Below are 19,649 nucleotides of genomic sequence, written 5' to 3'. Positions count from 1 at the left end.
AAAAAAAAAAAAAAAAAAAAAAAAAGACTTGTCCAGGAAATGCGTATCAGGGCTGATTAGACAGCATTTTGAGCCTTCTCCGAGGTCATAGACCTCTCAAGAGAGAAACTGAGACACGTAAAAGGGTGGAAACGACTCAGTGGTGACAGACTCTGGAGTCCTGCCCACAAGCAGCACATGTTAATCTACCACACAAAAACCCCAGACCACAGCTCAGGTGCTCCTTTTAAGAAATAAAAAGAAGCGTGAAACAAACAATCTAAGAATGAGGAGAAAACAAGGAGAATGACCCCCTTTTCAGCACTCCCTCGGTTTTATGGCACCTCTACTTGTCAAAGTTTATGTAAAATGAAAATAATAAGATCTTTGTGAACATTTACATTAAGGAAAAAGAGCCCTAAGATTGACCTGCAAATTACAGAGTTCCTAAATCCTCTTTTTCTCTGTCCTTTTCTGCCTGCTCTAAATCTGCTGTTACTTTTCTATTAAGACAAAACCACTGTTTAGATCCAACAAGTTTTCTGCAAGCCAGTAAATTTGTATTTATCTCATGGCTAAAAGCTCTTAAATAAAAACTGCAGGATCTCTGTGTGTGTGTTTGTGTATGTGTGTGTGTGTATTTAAAAGGCCTTTATAATTTCTATAATCCAAACTTTTTCTGTCTGCGCTTTCTAATGTAAATTTTGCTATTTGACTTCCCTTAATATGCAAATTTAAGGCTATTTAGCTGACAACTGCCCGGGATTGTTAAACAGGTTATCAAGCATCCGAAAGTCTAAGATAGGAAAAAAAAAAAGGGTTGTTTTTTTTTTACCCGCCTCCCCCCACCCACCCCGCTCTGTCCCCCAAGCTGGAGTGCAATGGTGCAATCTCGGCTCACTGCAACCTCTGCCTCCTGGGTTTAAGAAATTCTCTGCCTCAGCCTCCTGAATAGCTGGGATTACAGGCAAGTGTCACCATGCCCAGCTAAATATTTTTTGTATTTTTAGTAGAGATGAGGGTTTGCCATCTTGGCCAGTCTGGTCTTGAACTCCTGACCTCGTGATCCACCTGCCTTGGCCTCCCAAAGTGCTGAGATTATAGGCATGAACCACCACGCCTGGCCAAAGGCGTTTTTATGACTCTATAAAATGTGCTTCCATTGACATACCAAATATGTCTGTGTATTTATGTATTATGTACACAATGTTTTACTCCTAAAATAATACATAAAAGAGCTCTAATTAATTGGTTTAAAAAATAAAAGTGCCACTAAAAAAGAAAAGACTAGTCAAATGCTTTTTTAAGTTTATATAACTTAAGTAAAATCTTTAATAAATAAGCTAGCTTTAAAATTATTGGTAAAGTAACATTAGAAATGTCTTAAGAATTGCCAGCATACAGCCCGGGTATGGCGGCTCATGCCTGTAATCTCAGCACTTTGGGAGGCCAAGGCATGCGGATCACCTGAAGTCAGGAGTTTGAGACCAACCTGGCCAACATGGTGAAATTCTATCTCTACTAAAAATACAAAAATTAGCTGGGCATGGTGGCAGGTGCCTGTAATTCCAGCTACTCGGGAGGCTGAGACAGGAGAATCACTTGAACCCAGGAGGCAGAGGTTGCAGTAAGCTGAGATTGTGCCATTGCACTCCAGCCTGGGCAACAAGAGTGAAACTTCACCTCAAAAAAAAGAATTGCCAGCATACATCTTTGTTTGCATTTATTAATCAAGCAATTTCATACTTATCCCTGCCAAATAATATAAAGTGTCAAAAACTTGACACAGGGGTTATAGCAAAATTATAAACCCAGTCCAAAACAGAACGATCTTTGCTTGTGTAATTTTTAATAAATAAGACATTTATATTGCTTTAATGAAAATATCTGCACCTTAAATTTAGTAAGATTACCATAACTTCTAATCTTGTAGCTCTAGCCAATCTAGTCCACAGGCAATAAGGAGGTTTATTTTGGGAAAGGACTGTTACCATCTTTGTTTCAAAGCTAAATTATAAACTAAGTTCCTCTTAAAGTTAGTTCAGCCTATACCCAGGAACGAACAAGGACAGCTTGGAGGTTAAGAGCAAGATGGAGTCAGTTAGGTCAAATCTTTCTTCACTGTCTCAGTTATAACTTTGCAATAGTGGTTTCATAACTTTAAATCATATCACAGTTTTCATAAATAATCTAGGTAAACAATTAAAATAATTATGTAAATATAATGGGATAAATACTTGTAGACAAACTGGTCATACTTTAGAATACAAAGTTAAATTAAATAACAGAGATTTCATTATTTGGGTATTTTCCAATAAGTGTATATTGTAGGAAAACATTCTTGCTTAAAAAAAAAAAAAAGTGTACCCTTTTTTAAAAAAGGAGAACAAGTTTTGTCTAATTCAAAGCTAACTTAAAGATTATGTATGAAACAAGGTAAAAGGAACCAGAAAATAAAGAGACGTAAAGAAAGTTATAAAAATAAAGAGGTAGGCCGAGTGTGGTGGCTCACTCCTGTAATCCCAACACTTTGGGAGGCTGAGGCGGGTGGATCACAAGGTCAGGAGATCGAGACCATCCTGGCTAACACGGTGAAACCCTATCTCTACTAAAAATACAAAAAAATAGCTGGCCTGGTAGCAGGCGCCTGTAGTTCCAGCTACTCGGGAGGCTGAGGCAGGATAATGGCGTGAACCCAGGAAGTGGAGGTTGCAGAGAGCTGAGATCACGCCACTGCACTCCAGCCTGGGTGACAGAGCGAGACTCTGTCTCAAAAAATAAATTAATTTAAAAAAATAATAAAGAGGTCTTTTTTGTGGTAAGAAAGCGTAAAGACATAATTTCATAATAAAGAGGTATTTTTGTGGCAAGAAAGCTTAAAGAGAAATAATTTTACATGAGAAAGAATCTTGTATGACAAATTTAATCCTAAAATAAATGGTTACTTAAGAAGGAGGGATGTTCAGGACAAACCAGAAAGTCCAAGCATGTCACGAATGGTCAGTATAAGTCACGATAAGAAGATTTATATTAAAAAACAAAAACAAAAACTTTAATATGATCACGTTGTCATATTATTATTAAGTTTTGGTTCACTTAGGAAAAAAACTGAGATAAAATTTTTCTTGCCCAGGTGCAGTGGCTCACACCTGTAATCCCAGCACAGCACTTTGGGAAGCCAAGGCGGATGGATCACTTGAGGTCAGGAGTTTGTGACCAGCCTGGCCAACATGACAAAACCCCATCTCTACTAAAAATACAAAAATTAGCCAGGCATGGTGGTGTGCACCTGTGTTTGCAGCTATTTGGGAGGCTGAGGCAGGAGAATCGCTTGAACCTGGGAGGTGGAGGTTGCAGTGAGCCAAGATCATGCCACTGTACTCCAGCCTGGGCAATAGAGTGAGACTCCATCTCAAAAACAAACAAACAAACAAACAAATTTTCTCGATTAAGGTTATTACATCTATGTATCTTCCTGTATGTCCTTTTAAAGTTCTTGCGACATTGGGTTACAGGGCTTTGATTCCTAGGTCTGAAAAAGACACCAAGCCCTGCTAAATCTTAAACACTGACAGCAATTAAAGCCTCATCTTCAGGCCCCATAGAAGTTGCCAATCAAAGTAAACTGCATTCCTGAGACATAGGGCAAGAAATTAGTTATTAACTCCTCAAGGGACTATTGTGGAAGAGGTAGGCACCTAAGATTGTAAGCACCAATTTTGAATGATAAAATAAGTCCAGTTTCTCTATAAATTAATCATTAATGTCAAAGGCACACTGATGCAAGACCAGCATATGGACCATGTCAGATTAACAAGATTTTCTTGGAGCATTAACCAACTCCTTAATAAAGGTTATAAAGGGTATCAAAGGTCTATGTAAGTTATCTTATGGTCAAGATTAAAATTTTACAAATTGTTTATAAAATTTTGGCTTCATGCTGGTTTTTTGTTTTGTTTTGTTTTGTTTTTAGACAGAGTCTCTCTCTGTCACCAGGCTGGAGTGCAGTGGCATGATCTCAGCTCACTACAACCTCCGCTTCCTGGGTTCAAGCAATTCTCCTGCCTCAGCCTCACAAGTAGCTGGGACTACAGACATGCGCCACCACACCCAGCTAATTTTTGTATTTTTTTTAGTAGAGACAGAGTTTCACCATGTTGGCCAGGATGGTCTCAATCTCTTGACCTTGTGATCCTTCCACCTCGGGCTCCCAAAGTGCTGGGATTACAGATGTGAGCCACCATGCCCAGCCCATGCTGTTTTTATTAGGGCTTATTGTTTGGAAAATTTAGTTGTGTGTCTCAGAGAATAAAGGTTTTCTCCTTTTTTTTTTTTTTTTTTTAATCCTTGAGTTATCACTTTGGTTAAATGAATGACTTATTTTACAATGACCTATGATCCTATTTTGTGATATCAAGTGTTTAAAACCTTTGATATTTGACAAACTTTCCAAAATTGGCTTATAAATTATGTCTTTTTTCTGACCTAATTAATCCTTTAAGATATTTAGTTTCCCTGAAGTCCCAAAAAACCCCATAATTTGGCTTATTTGGTATAAAAATTATACAGGAAGCATTGCCAAATATGAAATGGTGTTGGGTTTTCTTTGAGCTGTATTTGCATAAATATATTATTGGTATGTGTTCCAAAATTAGGGAAAACTCCTATAATTCTGATATAATTTAGTGTACATTATCAGTAATAATAATAATTATTGTGTTAAAATTATTGTGTGCCACAGAAGTAACAAATTTCTTCATCATTTGTGTCTTTGACTCTGACTGCCCTAAGACTTTGTTCATCCATGGACAATTGTTGTCTTGTTTTGGTTCTCTTTAGAAGGTGGTCTTATAATCAGCTATAAAACTATAATAGGTGCTCTTGAATGGAGATTTCTGATAACTTTGGAGATTGTGACATTAGAATAGAGGAAAAACTTTCAGGACTAATGGAGAGCTAAAACGTTCATGAGTATCAAGCAGAACAGGAATTAACTGCCTGGACTGAACTAATCATACTGACTTTTTGCTTAAAATGTTTGCTGATCCTTTGTTTTGTTTTTCAGAGCCTTAAAACTTTTCTTTTGAGCTACTGACAGCTTTTAACAGTTCAGTATAATTCTATGAACAAAATTTGGAGCATATTTGATTCTCTGTATATAATTTCTCCAGAATTTGGAAACTATTTGTAAGTATTTTTAATTTATGGTAATACATTATTTGCATAAGTATAATAAGAATCTGTTTTCATTTGTAACAGGACACAACTGGAGAAACTAGTTACTATACCAAGGCTTTGACTGGAATGGTATGCTTTCCTTTAAGGAATCAAACTTGACTTACACAGTCAATAAAGCCCTTGGGAAACTGGCCTTATATTTTGTGTACACAGTTCAGGTACAGGGTTTCTGCCCTGTGGTAAATAAAGTATGTCACTTTCTGACAGGCGCAGAAGCCCCAGGTTTGTCTGGGAATGTCAAGAGGAGAGAAAATTCACTCAACTCATAGATATATGATGACACAAATTCATGGCTGGGCTTGGCTGTACAAAGTCTCACCTGAGATTCCTCTTATGGAACAAGTTCCATCAAAGCCAATTTAAAAGCCTATGTAAAAAACAATTATTCTCACTGCACTGTATGCAAATAATTAGGCCGAGTGTAATAAACCAAACCAGTTCTACCATGATTTATCTTTAGTAAAAATGGGAAACTGGAGAGAGAAAAATTGTGTTTCAAAACTATAGTACACTTATTGTTAGATTCTAGTCTTGCCTAATGTTTTTTCAATTTTTGTTATTTTCTACAGTTTGAAACAAATTCTAATTTTTCTTGGCTACAAGTCTTCAAAATAATATTTTCAGATTTTTTTCCTTCTTTTTTTTCCATTTTGCCTAACTTGGCGTTACTGAAAACTCAGCTGTGCTTTTTTCAAGCCCTGTGAACTGAAGCTAGACAACTTAAACTTCAGAAGAAAATAACAGCAACCTATTTATATACATAATCCACTTTCATACCTGCGTACTAATATATGAACTTCAGTGTAATGTGGCCTATCTCAACTTTTCCAGGATTGTTCTTTTGTTTGTTGTTGTTTTTCTCCCTTCCTCCCTGCATTTTCTCTTCACAGCACATGAGACTTCACAAACTGCTAAAAATGAGTTTTTGAGACCTATCCATCTAGGAATAAACTGTCCTCGCCATGAGAGATCGGATAAAACCTGAGACCAGAGACTCATTTTCTTCTAAAATACTTTCTCCAAAAGATTTTGAAAAAGAAAAGGGGTGAAATGTGAAAGGAAAATATCTTGGCCCCCTTAAACTGGGAACCACTCAGGGCAAACCTGTCCTCCATTCTATTCAAAGTTATCCCTCTGCTCACAGAGATAGGTGCGTATTCTGATTGCCTCCTTTGGAAAGACTAATCAGAAACTCCAAAGAATCTCCCATAGACCTGTGACCTGGAAACCTGGGGGAGCGGTTGGGGTGGGTACTAATGTACTACTTACATATATTGATTGATGTCTCATGTCTCCCTAAAATGTACAAACCAAGCCTGTGCCCCAACCACCTTGGACACATGTCATCAGGACTTCCTGAGTCTGTGTCATGGGCACGTCCTCACCCTTGGAACTAAATTTTCTAAATTAACTGAGACCTGTGCAGATTTTCTGTGTTCACTCCATGTACAAGCTGCTTAAAGTCTCCGTGGGGAATGGAACCTTGTTTTACGAGGAGCCAAGCACTCATTTCAACCTTGCTGCACTAGATTAGGGCCATTTGCCCAAAGTGCCACTCTCTTGTGTGTGCGCATGCACAAAGGACTCCCTAGGTTCTATTGGGTGTTTTGTTTTACCTGTGCAATGCCCACACCTGTAACCCCATCTCCACCCTCTCTGACATCTGAGGAAACAAAGCCATTTCCAGTGTCCTGCCTCAAACCTGTCTGACAAAGACAGGTTTTTCATCAGACAGGTTCGTCCTCAGACAGGCTCTTCCAGCTCAGGACCTTAAGTAGAGCACCCAGTTGCACTTCCTGCTTTCAGATTCATAAATAAACCTTTATTTATTTTGGATGTTTAAGTTGCTTTCATTTTTCTATATGCACCGCATAGGGGAGAAAAGTAGACTATACAGATAAGCAAGAAGAATCCAAGCTATTACAGAAGCCCAGCCCACATAACAGCACTGCTAACCTTTTGGCATCCATCCAAGCCTCCTTCCTATGCTAATATTTTATCAAAATCAAAATTAGGATCATCCAGTTGATGGCATTATAACTTTTTTTTTTAATTTAGCAAGAATATCCTGCAGGCATCATAGTCAGTCAAATATATTTTGACACCATGACTTTCTGGGGCACCTAGCATTTATGAGTTCAGTCGGCGGTATTACTGAAGCCCCAGTCGCTTTCTGTCACAGTGCTGTTTTCTTCACACCAGAAACATAATGCTGAGTGGGTGAATGGTGGGTGGCAGAGTGTTTTGAAGCAGGTGACAGACAGCTGTGCATCTCTCTGCCAGGACAAGAGACTGCCTCACTCTGTCCCTCTAAACAGGACACATTCTTTTAAAAAAAAATAAGCTGCCAGAGGCTCACACCTGTAGTCCCAGCACTTTGGGAGGCCAAGGCGGGTGGATCACAAGGTCAGGAGATCGAGACCATCCTGGTTAACATGGTGAAACCCCGTCTCTACTAAAAATAAAAAAACTTAGCCGGGAGTTGTGGCAGGCTCCTGTAATCCCAGCTACTTGGGAGGCTGAGGCAGGAGAATGGCATGAACCCAGGAGGCAGAGCTTGCAGTGAGCCAAGATCATGCCACTGCACGCCAGCCTGGGCGACAGAGCGAGACTCCGTCTCAAAATAAATAAATAAATAAATAAATAAATAAATAAATAAAATTAAGAAAAATTTAAAAAATAAGCCACCACAACAAGTCACAGATACTAAGTACTCAGCAGTTGTCCATCAAGCACATTTACCCTGTGGTAATCTGCTGTTCCAAATGTCTAAAAGTGCATTTTAACATGACTGAAATCACACTACAATAACTATTAATATTTTATAAACTGTCTTTTTCCATAAACCAAGAAGATCTTTCCCTGGCAGTAAACATAACTTCAAAGGCTCATTTTTTTAAAATGGCACAAAATTGGCCGGGCACAGTGGCTCAAGCCTGTAATCCCAGCACTTTGGGAGGCAGGAGAATGGCATAAACCCGGGAGGCGGAGCTTGCAGTAAGCTGAGATCCGGCCACTGCACTCCAGCCTGGGCGACACAGTGAGACTCCGTCTCACCTAGAGAATGAAAAAAAAGGCACAAAATTAATAGAATATTGATAACCATTGAAGCAGAGCAATGGGTACATGAAGGTTCATTGAACTATTTTCTGTTGTGCCTGTTTGAAATTTTCCATAATAATTTTTTTTTCTTTTTTTCTTTTTTTGAGACAGAGTCTCGTGTCACTCTGTCACCCAGGCTGGAGTGCAGTGACGCAATCTCAGCTCATTGCAAGCTCTGCCTCACGGGTTCACACCATTCTCCTGCCTCAGCCTCCTGAGTAGCTGGGACTACAAGTGCCTGCCACCACACCCGGCTAATTTTTTGTATTTTTTAGTAGACACGGGGTTTCACCATGTTAGCCAGGATGGTCTCGATCTCCTGACCTCGTGATCGATCTGCCCAACTTGGCCTCCCAAAGTGCTGGGATTACAGGTATGAGCCACTGTGCCCAGCCATAATTTTTTAATAGGATATAGTTTGCTTTTACATTGCATCTTTTGTTTTCTGAGACCACACCCCAGGGTCAGGGAGATTAAGGAATCCTCAAATTCAGTAGTTGAGTGGCAGTATTCTTCCCCAAGCTGTCACTTGGAGGAGAAAACCAATCACGAGGTATGGGAGCTGGCGTTTCTCGCTCTAGAAAAACTATTGTACGATCAGCAGGGCATGAAGAAGAGGAGGACGCAGAGGTGGAGCTGGTTATACTGCGTAGCTGCCCAGGTCTCTTCCTGGGAGGAGCCACAGTTGCTTACTTTCTTCTGCCTCCTGAGTCAGCCCAGGCTTCAGATGCCATGATCTGTCATTAGCAGCTGGGCCCTCTGGGAGGAGCTGCCCTGTGCACCCACTGGAGGCAGGCCATGGGTGACCCAAGGATGCTTGGGGATGGGGATGAGGTGGAAAAGATGTTTCCAGGGAACACTTTTCACCTTCTGCTACTTAAGCCACCCTTTGCCTCCAGTGACTCCGTGGTTACAAAGCTAACCCAGATATGCTGAGTGAGGGAAGCGTGCTTGCAAACAAGACTGGGCTGAGGAGTGGATCTGGAGGTGAATTAAGCAAACACGCACCCTCTCCTAGGCACAGGGGTCTTTCTGGCTGTGATTCTGCTGAACTGATTTAGTATAGGACAGGCCGGCAAAGGTGAAGAAAAAGAGGATTGATAATTTACACAGATAACTAAACCTCTGGCTATATAGGTTTCTCTCTCTCCCTCTCTCCCTCCTGCTATCGCTTGCTTGCACAGTATTCAAAAATCAAAATGACAAACTTTTTATATTGGATTTAAAACCAGAGTTAATACCTGCTAACTATTAAAAATGGGGAGTTATTTCACCTAAGACACTGTAATTTGGGCTTGTTTAAAAGCATCTGGAGATCTGCCTTTTAACCTGCTGGCTGTAGAGGCCGCCCAGGACATCACCTCTGCTTCCGCCCTGCCCGCCCCTTCATCTGTCAGGCCTGGCCCTGGGGATCTGAGCTCAGGGCCATTGGTTACAGACCCACAGAATGTCAGTGGATCATTTAGCCCAAAGATTTCCAAACTGGGGGTCTCAACCCATTGGTGGCTCTTGAAATCACTTTAGTGGGTTTCAACCCATACTTTATTTTTAATGAAATAAAATAGAAAGAGGAAAAGGGAAGAGGGGGTTGGAGCAGAGAGAAGAGAAAAAGAAAGGAAGGGGGGATGGGAATGGGGGGGAGGAGGGGAAGAGAAAATAATCTAGGCTATTAGAACACATTCTTTAAAACTGTGTAAAATATATGTCTTACAGTGAATTACAGTTAAAAATAAAAAGGAAGGTTTGAGAATTGCTGAATGAGCCTAATTCTCTTCCTTCACAAATAAAGAAATTAAGGACCAGAGGTGAGTAACTGACCGAAGTCACACAGCTACCTAGTAAGAGAGTGAGGAGGAGAACCTGGGGGTCCCTGACCCCAGCCCACTTATCTTGCCTAAGGAACAAAGACTACTTAAACCAACTCTAAAGTCAGTGAGGCTCGAGGTAATACCCTTGATGTCTTAAGCAAAATCAAAGCTCCCAGTGTATTGTAACACAGTATTAGGGTTAAAATACAATGTATTTTAACAAAGTATTTCTCCACAGAAGAGACCACCTGTACCTGAATCACTTAGGATGCTGTGAAAATGCAGATTGCAGTCTCAGCCACTTTTTAACCATAGCCAAGTTCCTCAACCTCTCTAAACGCATTTCCCATCAGTAAAATGGGGATAATGAGAACACCAGCTTCCCAGGAATGCATGGAAGGTGCTCCCGTGCAATTTCTGACATAATGGTGGTTACTATTACCTCTTCCCAACTACAAGCCAAGCACTGTGCTGGACCCCGGAGAAGAGGTGTACCAGGCAGTCTGCCTTCTTAGGGAGCTCATCATCTAACCACTTACACACTGAGTCCTCTTTCTTCAATCCAAAACTCCAGCTCCTAATTATCCAGAGGACTGTGCTGCTTATAGTTTCCCCAGAACAAAAAAGTATGTGCATCAAACAAATGAGCCTCTGCTAGGAGGGGATTCTGTGTCCTAAAGATAACAAAGTCCTCCTCAGAAATGGGCTTTCTCAGTCCCCAGGTGGGGAGGACAGGCATGACTGAGCTATGCAGAAACCTGGAGTGCTCTCCAGGAAGGTGGCACTGGCAGGAACGAGAAGTCACAGAACCACACTCTGGTTCCCCCAGGAAAAGCCCAGAGAACCCAGGACCTGGTCTTGGCCAACAAAGCCAACTAGGTGGGAAACTCAGGGGCGCTGGAGAAGAGTCCCAGCCCTGAGGCTCCGCCCAGCCCACCTGGCCAGTCAGGGCAGGAGACACCTGGCCATCCCCAGGAGGTGCTTCCCCCCGCCCAGGAGTTGCCTCCCCAAGACATGCCCCTATCCCCTGCACCGGCAACAAAGTCAGTCCTGTTCCCCACAGTCCTACAATGGCTTCAACTATGGGTGCTGTTCAGAGAAAAGCCTGGTTCATGCTTCCAAATGGAAGATGTGCTTTTCTCCTATGGCAAGCTTTCTTAATTTAAGGCATTTAACTTTGAATGAATGTCAAGTGATCATTTTAACTAATATATGGCAAATCATTCAACTTAACCCTCACATAGTCCTGTTCTTATGTTCAGCTGAGAGCAGACATCCCCAGGCTGCCAACAAGAACACATCCAGTACATGTGACCTCCAGAGAGATCATTTTTCAACGCTATCCTCCTCCATACAACAAAATTATTTGCAGCAACAATCATGGAATGTGAAATAATTTGGCTCTGTGACCCCACCCAAATCTTATCTTGAATTCTACTCCCATAGTTCCCCATGTTGTGGGAGGGACCCAGTGGGAGATAATTGAATCATGGGGGGCAGTTTTCTCTATATTATTCTTGTGGTAGTGAATAAGTCTCACGAGATCTGATGGTTTTATTAGAGGTTTTGCTTTTTTTTTTTTTTTTTTTTTGAGACAGAATCTCACTCTGTCCCCAGCCTGGAGTGTAGTGGCTCCGTCTCAACTCACTGCAACCTCTGCCTCCTGGGTTCAAGTGATTCTCCTGCCTCAGCCTCCCAAGTAACTGGGACTACAGTTGTGTGCCACAATACTTAGCTAATTTTTTGTGTTTTATTAGAGACGGGGTTTCACCGTGTTGGTCAGGATGGTCTCAATCTCCTGACCTCGTGATCCCCCCACCTCAGCCTTCCAAAGTGCTGGGATTACAGCTGTGAGCCACCACGCCCAGCTGGTTTCTGCTTTTGTCTTCTTCATTCTCTCTTTGCCTGCTGCCACCCATGTAAGAGGTAACTTGTTCCTCCTTGCCTTCTGCTGTGATTGTGAGTCTTCCCCAGTCAAGTGGAACTGTAAGTCCAGTTAAATCTCTTCCTTTTGTAAATTGCCCAGTCTCAGACATGTCTTTATCAGCAGCATGAAAATGTACTAATATAGTAAATTGGTACCAGTAGAGTGATGTGTTGCTGAAAAGATACCCGAAAATGTAGAAGCGACTTTGGAACTGGGTAACGGGAAGAAGTTGGAACAGTTTGGAGGACTCAGAAGAAAACAGGAAAATGTGGGAAAGTTTGGAACTTCCTAGAGACTTGTTGAATGGCTTTAACAAAAATGCTGATAGTGATATGAACAAAAAGGTCCAGTCTGAGGTGGTCTCAGATGGAGATGAGAAACTTGTTGGGAACTGAAGCAAAGGTGACTCTTGTTATGTTTTAGCAAAGAGGTGGCAGCATTTTGTCCCTGTCCTAGAGATTTGTGGAACTTTGAACTTGAGAGAGATGACTTAGGATATCTGGTGGAAGAAATTTCTAAGCAGCAAAGCATTCAAGAGGTGATTTGAGTGCTATTAAAAGCATTCAGTTTTAAAAGGAAAACAGAGCATAAAAGTTTGGAAAATTTGAAGCCTAACAATGTGATAGAAAAGAAAATCCCATTTTCTGAGGAGAAATCCAAGCCAAGTGCAGAAATTTGCATAGGTAACCAGGAGCCAAATGTTAATCCCTAAGACAATGAGGAAAATGTCTCCAGGGCATGTCAGAGATCTTCACGGCATCCCCTCCTATCACAGGCCCAGACGCCTAGGCAAAAAACTGGTTTCCTGGGCTGGGACCAGGGTCCCTAAGCTGTATGCAGCCTAGGGACTTGGTGTCCTGTGTTCCAGCTGATTCAGCCATGGCTGAAAGGAGCCAATGTAGAGTTTGGATTGTGGCTTCAGAGGGTGAAGCTCCAAGCCTTGGAAGCTTCCACATGGTGTCAAGCCTACAGATGCACAGAAGTAAAGAATTGAGGTTTGGGAATCTCTGCCTAGATTTCAGAAGATGTATGGAAATGCCTGGATACCCAGGCAGAAGTTTGCTGCAGGGGTGGGGCCCTCATGGAGAACCTTTGCTAGGGCAGTGTGGAAGGAAAACATGGGGTCAGAGCCCCACACAGAGTCCCTACTGGGGTACTACCTAGTAGAGCTGTAAGAAGAGGGCCACCACCCTTCAGGCCCCAGAATGGTAGATTCACTGACAGCTTGCACCATGTGCCTGGAAAAGCCACAGACACTCAACACCAACCCATAAAAGCAGCCAAGAAGGAGGCTATACCCTGCAAAGCCACAGGGGTGGAGCCTCCCAAGACCATGGGTACCCACATCTTGCATCAGCATGACCCAGATGTGAGACATGGAGTCAAAGGAGATCATTTTGGAGCTTTAGAATTTGACTGCCTCACTGGATTTTGGACTTGTGTGGGCCCTTTATCCCCTTTGTTTTGACCAATTTCTCCAATTTGGAATGATTGTATTTACCCAATATCTGTACCTCGATTGTATCCAGGAAATAACTAGCTTGCTTGTGATTTTACAGGCTCGTAGGCAGAAGGGACTTGCCTTGTCTCAGATAAGACTTTGGACTGTGGACTTTTGAGTTAATGCTGAAATGAATTATGACTTTGGGGGACTATTGGGAAGGCATGATTGGTTTTGAAATGTGAGGACATGAGATTTGGCAGTGGCTGGGGCGGAATGATATGGTTTGGCTCTGTGTCCCTGCCCAAATCTCATGTTGAATTGTACTCCCATGATTCCCAAGTGTTATGGGAGGAATGCAGTGGGAGATAATTGAATCATGGGGGAAGTTCCCCCATACTGTTCTCATGGTAATGAATAAGTCTCATGAGATCTGATGGTTGCACCAGGGGTTTCCGCTTTTATGTCTTCCTCATTCTCTCTTTGCCTGCTGCCATCCATGTAAGATGAGACTTGATCCTCCTTGCCTTCCATGATTGTGAGGCTTCCCCAGCCATGTGGAACTGTAAGTCCAATTAAACCTCTTTATTTTGTAAATTGCCTAGTCTCAGGTATGTCTTTATCAGCAGTGTGGAAACAGACTAATACAGAATAAAACAAATAATAAAATGGCCAGAAAAGGCTGGGCACAATGACTCATGCCCGTAATCCCAGCACTTTGGGAGGCCAAGGTGGGGGGATCACTTGAGGCCAGTAGTTTGAGACCAGTCTGGGCAACATAATGAGATCCCTTGTCTCTATAAAAAATAGAAAAAAATTAGCCAGGTGTCGTGATGGCACCTGTAGTCCCACCTACTCAGGAGGCTGAGGTGGAAGGATCACTTGAGGCCAGGAGGTCGAAACTGAAGTGAGGTATAATTGTGCCTCTGCATCCTAGACTGGGCAAAAGAGCAAGACTCGGTCTCAAAAGAAAAAAAAAGGCCAGAAAATAGACAGACAGTGAAGTTTTTCTTGTATTAAACTTTGTATAAACAATCATCCAAGGCTGGATTACTAAACAGCAATGTGACCTTGGCAAGTCCTTGGTGACACTCAGTAAATACCGGATGGATGGATGGATGGATGGATGGATGGATGCATGAACCAAAGCATTTGTCTGTTTCATCACTCTGGATTGATTATCTCTGTAAAAACAAGCAAGTCAGTCCAGGCACAGTGGCTCATGCCTGTAATCCCAGCACTTTACCCATCCAAGGCTGGGTAAAACAAGGCTGAGACCTACAGGGCTGCATCCCCAGACGGTTAGGTATTCTAAGTCACAGGATGAGATAGAGGTTACAAGATACAGGTCACAAAGACCACACTGATAAAACAGGATGCAGTAAAGAAGCTGGCTAAATCAGCTACTCAGAAGACTGAGGCAGGAGAATCGCTCGAATCCGGAGGCGGAGGTTGCAGTGAGCTGAGATCGCGCCATTGCACACCTACCTGGGCACAAGAGCGAAACTCCATCTCAAAAAAAAAAAAAAAAAAAAAGAAGCCAGCTAAAACCCACCAAAACCAAGATGATGATGAGAGTGACCTCTGGTCATCCTCATTGCTCATTATACATTAATTATAATGCATTACCATATTAAAAGACACTCCCACCAATGCCATGACCATTTACAAATGCCATGGCAATGTCCAGAAGTTACCCTATATGGTGTAAAAGGAAGAGGAACCCTCAATTCCAGGAATTCCCACCCCTTTCCTGGAAATCTCATGAATAATCCATGCCTTGTTTAGCATATAATCAAGAAATAACTATAAATATACTCAGTTGAGCAGCCCATGCCACTGCTCTGTCTCTACAGTAGTCATTCTTTCATTCCTTTATGTTCTTCATAAACTTGCTTTCACTTTACTCTGTGGACTGGCCCTGAATTCTTTCTTGCGGAAGATCCAAGAATCCTCTCCCGGGGTCTGGATTGGGAGCTAATAACATATTTAACTCAGATATTAATGGATAGAATGTATCAGATCAGATTACAGTCCTACACTGTCTCAAAAAATAATAATAGTTTTTATTTATAACATAGGATAGTCTATGGACCTCTGTTTCATGGGTCTCTGCCTGTTGCACCTTCTCCACCCCTGGTAATTACGACACCTAGCACATGCTTTAAAACCTTCTAGGGTGCCCACCTACAAGATACTTCAAGCCAAGAGAATGGCTCTAAAAGCCTTTCACCATAGAGCCACAGTCTCCAGGTCTGAGCCATTTGACAGCACCTTGCCCCCACACCCTCCCTTCCAACCACACCCGGCTCCCAAACTCCCCAACCTCACGACGCCACTCACAACTGGGCATTGCCCACCTGTTAGCTCTGCCTAGAATGCCTCTCCCCCTGGCCCATCTCTTCTGCCTGGCAACTAAACTGCTATTTGTTCAAGACCCAGCTCCAAAAGCACTTGCTCTGTAAAGCCCTAGCCAACTGCTCTGCACCCACTTCCCCGCTGCGTGGTCTCCCTGCATCATTCCTGCAACCCTTCTTTCCTCTCTCCTGCCCTCCTCCATCCTTCCTTCCTAATTCAATGAAATACAGGGCTTCTGGGCCGGCCCTGCGAGGCACTAAGGAGTCAAGGTTGAAGAGGGACATGGATCAGTGATAACACTATTAGTGTCAGTCGTGAGAACCTCAAGAACAGAGCAGCTCCATGTGCCCAACCCTCAGCACCAGCCTGGCACCTTGCAGGTGCTCCGGGCACATCTGTCGAGCGAAAAGATTCTATGGAGGGTGTCCTAACCTCTGGTTCCTCTGAATGTGATCTTATGTGAAAATAGGCTGTGATCAGGTTAAGATGAGTCCTACTGGATTGAGTGGGCTCTAATCCTATAACTCATGCTCTTATAGGAGGCGGGAGATCGGGGCCTGGACATACAGGAAGACAGAAACTGGAATGAGGAGGCATCTGTAAGCAAACCCACAACAAGAACTGCGGGCAGCCGCCAAAAGCTAGAAAGAGGCCAGGACAGACTCTCCCTAGAGCCTGAGGAGGGGACACGGCCCTGCCCAAGCCTTGATTTCAGACTTCTGGCCTCCAGAACTGTGACAGAAGACACCTCTGCTGCCTCAAGCCACCCAGTTAGTGGTAATTTGTTACCGCAGCTCTAGCAAACAGAATACAGAGTCCAAGCAGGACTGGCTGTCACACCCCCGACTCCCCGCTGATCCCCGTTTTGATAACCTGGAGGCTAACTCACCCCAAGCCCAAGCGTCGCCTCCAGCCGCAGAAGGCCGCCTCCTCACTCGACACTAGATGGCGCCAGCGGGCTGAGCCGGCCCGGCTTCGTGGGCTCCTGGTGGGTGGGGTGAGTCGCCCGCAGGCCGAGACCCCAAATCCAAGGTGAAGATCAGACATCCAACTTCTTCGAGTTCTTCCCAGGGAGAGCGGCTTTTTTTCCAGTCAGAGGGAGGAAATTGGACCCTCTGCCCTGGCCCTGCCTGCCCGGCGCGCCCTTGCGCCCTCGGGTCTGAGCTGCCCGTGGTGCTTCCTCCGGCCTCTGCTGCAGGCCCGGGCGCTGCTGAGCCTGCGTGAGGACGCGCACGCGGACCGCGAGGGTGGCGAGCACCCCGGCCTGCGCAGGCAGAAGAATTTGCCCTCGTACTCGAAGCTGGGGCTTTCTGGGTGTGAGGACGGCTGCCTGCCAAAGGGCATGGCAGCGGGGAAGGAAGACGGGGTGGATCCACTCCTCTTCGTGGATCCTGTATTTTCTTCTTTTTTTTAATTTTAAAATTTTGCATCATTAGTTTTGTTTTGGTTTGTTTTTTGTTTGCTCGTTTTGAGACAGGGTGTCATTCTGGCGCCTAGGCTGGAGTGCATTGGCACGAACACAGCTCCCTGCAGCCTCGATCTCCTGGGCTCAGGTGATCCTCCCACCGCAGCCTCCATACTCTATCCCAGGAATGAAAAACTAGGCCTGCAACAGACCCCGCAGAGCTGTCGGCATGGTGCCCACAAGATCTGGCCATGGAGAAAAATGGGAGGGGCTAAATTACTGCCTCTCACAGGTGGGCTCTACTCTGGTCCTTCAAGTTCCCTTACATCTTCCTGTGGGAGACACACCACTTCTATTTCACCTCAGAAGCAATTTCCTGAAACAGGCTTTGGTCCTTCCCTCTGAACAAGTGTGATGGACCCTGCTCCACATCCTGGTCACAGTCCACAGACCCATGCGCTCTAGCCCTCCGCACAGGTTCCCTGCACACACTCTTCCAAATCAAAGCAATTTGTTCATTTCTCTGTCTTTCCCTCCTTTCTTCTCCTTGCTATGCATAGAGATAAGCAGCCTTTTTGATCCCTTTGTTTCTCATTCCTTTCCATACAGTCAGCCACAAAGCTCAAGACGCTTCACCTGAATGATTTTCCCAAATACATGAGCAATTCTGTGAATTCTTCCTAGCTAAGTCAAGCCCCCCTTCTGCTCTCATCACCTGAGGGCTAATGAACATCTTTTACCAGATGCCTGCAGTGGTCTTTCCAGTTGGTGTCCACTCCAATCCACTGTCCATCAAGCTCTTTCCTGATACGTTACACTGCGAGCACACCATTCTTCTCTTCAGTATCCTTCAATGACTCCCATTTGCCTGCAGAATCACATCCACATCCTTAGTATGGCATTCAAAGTCCTGCCCCACTGGGTGCCTTCTTCCTTTTCTCACTAGTTCCCTCACCAGCCCCCTCCATGCTGGCTGCCTGCCCATTCTCTGAATGTGTTCTTTTTTTTTTTCTTTGACAGAGCCTCACTCTGTCACCCAGGCTTGAGTGCAGTGGCACCATCTCAGCTCACTGTAACCTCCACCTCCTGGATTCAAGTGATTCTTCTGCCTCAGCCTCCCGAGTAGCTGGGACTACAGGCAAGAGTCACCATGCTGGGCTAGTTTTTGTATTTTTAGTAGAGACGGGGTTTCATCATATTGGCTAGGCTGGTCTCAAACTTCTGACCTCAAATGATCCGCCCACCTCAGTTCTCCCAAAGTGCTGGGATTACAGGCATGAGCCACCGCACTTGGCCTGGATGTGTTCCTGTCGTGGGAAGAAGCCCTGGTCCAACCCCCACTTCTGAGACTGAATGTATGAGTTTGCTAGGGCTGCCATTACAATCTTCCATAGACTGGGCAGCCTGAACAGTCCATAGACTGTTGTTTAAACAACAGAAATGTTTGTTCTTACATTCTGGAGGTTGGAAGTCCAATAGCAGGATGTCAGCAAGTTTGGTTCATCCCCAGGCCCGTGAGGGCAAAATCTGTTCCAGACCTCTCCTTGGCTCATACAAGGCTGTCTTCTCCCCGTGTCTTCACATCATCTTCCATTTCCTCTTCTTGTAGGGACACCAGTTATATTGCATTAGGGCCATCGGGTGACCTTATTTTGACTTAATTACCTCTTTAAAGACCCTATCTCCAAATACGATCACATTCTGAGGGACTGAGAGTTAGGACTTCAACACTCCAACATATGAATGGGGGGAAGGGGGAACAATTCCATCCATAATACTAAAAGTCCCAACAAATAATTTTATTTTTCCGGATAAAGTAGATGAAAATAGCAGCCAATGAGAATTGTTTATTGTTCTTAAGCAAGGCCCTGCAGGTAGCTGTGTGACCTGTCCCAGAAGGCAGATTACTAATTTGTAACAAGAGATCAGATAAATTTTTAAAATTTCTTGTTAACTTATTCCTTCTATTCCTTCTGTGTCTAGGTAGCATGCCCTTTTGTTTGTTTGTTTGTTTTTTGAGAAGGCGTCTCGCTCTGTCACCCAGGCTGGAGTGCAGTGGTGCGATCTCGGCTCACCACAACCTCCGCCTCCCAGGTTCAAGCAATTCTCCTGCCTCAGTCTCCCAAGTAGCTGGGATTACAGGCGCCTGCCACCACATCCAGCTAATTTTTCTGTTTTTAGTAGAGACAGGGTTTCACTATGTTGGTTAGACTGGTCTCAAACTCCTGACCTTGTGATCTGCCCGCCTCGGCCTCCCAAAGTGCTGGAATTACAGGCATGAGCCACTACGCCCTGCCCTTTTGTTTTGTTTTGTTTTGTTTTGAGACAGGATCTCTCTCACCCAGACTGAAGTGCAGTGGTGTGAACCCAGATCACTGCAGCCTCAACCTC

General features: G+C 43.8%; 1 protein-coding gene across 1 annotated transcript in view; it reads right to left on the bottom strand.

Moving 5' to 3' along the window:
- SRSF5 (serine/arginine-rich splicing factor 5) overlaps nt 1-17,041 on the bottom strand; it is a 45,425-nt gene extending 28,384 nt beyond the window's left edge. Inside the window, exon 1 of the mRNA XM_012000901.1 lies at nt 16,743-17,041. The gene's annotated coding sequence lies outside the window, so the exon portion shown is untranslated. The remainder of the gene's footprint in view (nt 1-16,742) is intronic.
- Between the last annotated feature and the right edge of the window lie 2,608 nt (nt 17,042-19,649).

The sequence above is a fragment of the Mandrillus leucophaeus genome, unplaced genomic scaffold (genome assembly GCF_000951045.1).
Source record: "Mandrillus leucophaeus isolate KB7577 unplaced genomic scaffold, Mleu.le_1.0 Scaffold641, whole genome shotgun sequence".
Classification (NCBI taxonomy): Eukaryota; Metazoa; Chordata; class Mammalia; order Primates; family Cercopithecidae; genus Mandrillus; species Mandrillus leucophaeus.
Note: the sequence above shows the minus strand (reverse complement) of the source record. Positions and strands in the feature narration are given on the sequence as shown.